Source organism: Neofelis nebulosa, chromosome 2, assembly GCF_028018385.1.
Source record: "Neofelis nebulosa isolate mNeoNeb1 chromosome 2, mNeoNeb1.pri, whole genome shotgun sequence".
NCBI classification, from domain to species: domain Eukaryota; kingdom Metazoa; phylum Chordata; class Mammalia; order Carnivora; family Felidae; genus Neofelis; species Neofelis nebulosa.
Genome location: NC_080783.1, coordinates 174003064 through 174007278, shown reverse-complemented (window position 1 = coordinate 174007278; position 4215 = coordinate 174003064). Strand labels below are relative to the sequence as shown.

At 48.5% G+C, this 4215-nt stretch overlaps 1 pseudogene; it reads left to right on the top strand.

Annotated features, from left to right (window-relative positions):
- The first annotated feature begins 1895 nt into the window (after positions 1-1895).
- Positions 1896-3419, top strand: LOC131504657 (proline-rich protein 3-like; annotated as a pseudogene).
- The last annotated feature ends 796 nt before the right edge of the window (positions 3420-4215 follow it).

Here is a 4215-nt window from a genome sequence, read left to right as displayed (position 1 = left end):
TCAACATGGGGTACAAATCAGGCCACGTTTTCATTATTCAAAATTAAAATTAGCTTGACTCTCTTGGGGCACCTGGGTGGCTCAGTCAGCTAAGCATCCAACTTCAGCTCAGGTCATGATCTCACAGTTTGAGAGTTGGAGCCCCACGTCGGGCTCTGTGCTGACAGCTCGGAGCCTGGAGCCTGCTTCAGATTCTGTGTGTGTGTGTCTCTCTGCTCCTCCCCTGCTCATTCTCTCTCTCTCAAAAATAAATAAACATTAAAAAAATATTTAAGAAGATTAAAAAAAAAAAAGATTATCCTGACTCTCTGGTTCCTCTCTCTCTTTCTGCCTTCTCCCTTTGAATTGCTTTCCTAACCCAAAAAGCCAGTAATACTGCAAACACTTCTCAAAGGGGGAATAGGAGGTTTTGGTCTGTGTGTGAGTGACTCTGTTTTCAGTGGCTCTAGCTTCTGACACTGCTGCATGGGGTCATCATCACAGTCTGGTCCTGGCTAGTTACTTTGACCCTCACTTCCCACCTCAGTGACACTCTTGCTGGTTCAGACACTTTCAAAGCTGCAGAGGTTTTTAAAGGAAGGGCAGTGATCCTTTCCCAGTGTTACTCTCAGCCGGGCTTGCTCCCCATCTGTGCTCCTAACTGTGCTCAAAGTGGCCACACCAGCAGAATCACAGGCTGCACACCGGACAGAAATGACCCTTCCTTTTCGCCACCTAAACACTGACATTGAACCTGGATAATCAGTCCGGAAGTTTCCTCATGGGGAATCCCTTTTCAGCAACTCTTGGTGTCTTTTTTTTTTGCCAGTAGACTTCAGTTGGGGCCATCTCCAGTCACTGGAAAGATGTAATAAAGCTGAACATCTTAAAGGGAGTCCAGATCTCAACGCCTTTGGAGTCTCTCTGCACATTTTCCTCCTTCCACGTAAGTGACCCTCTTGAGTACCAAGGGAGGGCAGTCTCCCAAAGCCAAAGATAAAATGCTCTGCTATAGAATTCCCATGGCAGTGGGTGCCCACTTGCCTTCTCTTTGCATAACTGCAAGGGGCCATCAAGTGAAGAGACATTTCCAGATCAAGGAAAGATGACTCCACTGGCTTTCAGGCTTTGTCCCAGACATACAGGCAATTTTTAAGTGGCAGTTTCTTTAAAAAAAATATTTTCAGACCTGTATACTCAAGTGGTCCACTATTTAGACCACTGTCCTTTCTCTGTCTGGTTTGCTGGCTCTTCCTCTTTCTCCCATGCTCTGAATGTGAGTTCACAACCCTTGACTTTTCTTCTTCTCTTGGATTCTAAATCTTCGCTCCAGCGCCTAAGATCTTGGTGACTCTTCAGTCTCTGTTCCCTTACCAGAGCTCTGTTTGGTACACATCTGGAGCCTGGGACCTAAATGGTGCCCAATATATTTTTACTGAATAAGCTTCTATCTCTAAATGCCAAAGGATGTCTTCATTTGTATACCCTCCTTTCATCAGAAACGAAACCTGCCTGAAACTGCGTATTCCTTCCCATAGAGATGGATCTTCTCCAAGTTGCCTTCTCTTAGTTGTCAGTTTCTCAACCATGCTTGCAGCCTGGGGGCGGGGGCATATCTTGACCAATCCCTCCCCTCCATTGATTGCTCTACTCTGATCCATTTCCCCATCTGTAAAATGGGGATAATAACAGTACCATCTCGGAGGGCTCTTATGAGGATTAAATGAGATCCCATAGAAAAAGTGCCGACATAGTGGCCAGACTATAGAAGGCAATAAATGCTAACCATTATTATTTTCAGTCAGAAACCAAAATTGCTACATATGATGTGACTGGGAACTTGTCGCAATCACTGTAAAGATCCAGGAGGACCCCCACCCGAATCGTGGTTGGTGTGTCAAGAATGATGATGGTCAATGCCGAAACGAAAGAAGCAGAGTCAGCAGCAGCCGCCGCCACTGCAGGCAGCTCCCGCTGCCAGAGCGGGAAGAGACTGGAGACGAGGAGGATGGGAGTCCCATAGGACCACCCAGCCTTCTGGGCCCTCCCCCCATGGCCAATGGAAAGCCTGGTGACCCCAAGTCAGACCCAAACTGGAATCCACCCACATGTCCACCATCAGTAGAATGGATAAATAAGTTGTTGTATGTGCATGCAATGGGATACTACACTGCAATGAAAATGAACAAACTCCTGCTACAGGCAACTTGGATGAATCTCACAAACACGATGTTGAGCGAAAGGAGCCAGACAGAAAAGAATGCAGACTCTCTTCACAGAGGTCCTCCAGGCTCAAGGGGACCAATGATTCCACCACTGCTGAGTCTCCCACCTCCTCCCCGGGGCAGAGGCCCAATTCGGGGGGGCGTAGGCCCCAGATGTGGCCCATATGGTCGTGGTTGGTGGGGGGCCAATACTGAACCTCCTTTTCCTGGACCAGGCCATGGGGGTCCTTCCAGGGGAGGCTTTCACAAAGAGCAGAGAAATCCTCGAAGGCTCAAAAGTTGGTCTCTTATCAAAAATGCCTGCCCACCCAAGGATGGCCCCCAAGTTATGGAAGACAAATCCAACCGCCCTGTCTGCTGACACTTTGCCAAAAAGGGCCACTGTCGATATGAGGACCTCTGTGCCTTCTGCCACCCAGGTGTCAATGGACCGCCTCTGTGAGACTGTGCCTTCCCATCCAGGCTGGAAGGAGCCCTCTGTGACCTAGCGGCCATATATTTCCCTGTGGCCCTGTGATGGCTACTGTGAGGCTGTTCCACCCACCACCCTCAGTCAGTGACACCCACCCCCATCTGTCACTTTCCTGTTTGGGGTTCAGAGTTGTGTTTCATCACTGGTGCCCAGTGTGTGATCCAGCCTCCAGAGACTCGCCTTCGGGACCCCATCTTTGCTCCCTTCAACTGCCTCCTGGATCCTCTTCCCCCTCACCAACTGACTGCTGAACAGGAAACCTCTTTGGTGCCGTTTCTTGTGCATCTGCCCACCCAGCCCCCAGTACTGCCCTCGATTCCTGAGAGCTCTGGAGCAATTTCCTACCATTCCCATCTAGCTGCTTAAATCCTTTTTATGTGACAACCCTTACCCCAAAAGTTGCCAGTTGCTCTGTGAAACTCACCAGGTTGACCTGGGGTTGAGTATGGATGACTGGTGCAGAGTTACTTCCTGAAAGGCCACTCTCCCTGCTTTTGGATTTTGTAGTTTCTGCGTCAGTAGCATGATCCCCACCGCTCTGGTCTGTGATCACTGTGCTTTGTGAAACTGTGCATCGCCTCGTACGTAGCCTCTCTCAGTGTCCGTGGCATCTTTGTGACTTCCCAACACTAGAGTAAGTTTTTCTGCCAAAACAAGTGAGACTCGGTGCCCTCTAGACTTTCCACACCTCCCAACGTGGGAGAATTGTGAACCTTTCTGCAAGACTGCCTCCCTGGTCTCCCCATCCTGGTGTCGGGTTTTCTGGGTTTGACACAAGCCCATGAGAGGTCCTCTAAAGCTTCTGATGGGCAACCCTGTCTCCTCTCCAGCCCACTTTAGTTAGACTATGTCATTGTGAGGCCACCAGCCCTTTCGTCTGAATTCTGTGAATCTCCACCCGGCCTACCTTTGGGTGGAACCTGGACAGTACTGTCACCCTTGCCTAACCTTCTTCCCTGCATCCCTGGCACTGGTTGTTTTCTGTGAAAACGGCAGTGAACAGGCTCAGTTTTGAACTGGCCCTGAGGAAATGGGTCAGGAGTTGTGTGGGCAAGAGGGAAGGATGAGAGCCGTTGGAGAAAGAATGAATTTTTTTTCTTTTTAACATTTTTTTATATTAGTAATAAATGCAGTGGAAACAAAAAAAAAGAAAAAAAAAAGAATGATGATGGCATAGATCCACTAAGAGGATTATGATAAAAGGTTGCTTGTTCATATAATGAGGCTTTCTGGGGAGAGTAGGGTGGCTTCCAAGCACATCCAAAAATGGCTTGAGAGAGCAGAGACAGGAGAGTTGGCTGGGGGTTTTATGGTGGTCAGGTGGGGCTGGGGTGAGAGTTTCAATGCATGGTTTAAACTTCCCACTGGTGCCAAAGGACAGAGTCCTGGGCTTTCTTTTCAGCTTCCCCAGTTGTGGGGACGAAGGAGCAAAGAGGGAGGGTGAGGCTTAAAAGCTGTCAGCAAATATTTTTAAATAATAATAATAATAATAATGGGATCAGACTCTTTATTACAGAGCTAATAGGGCAAGCCTCAGCC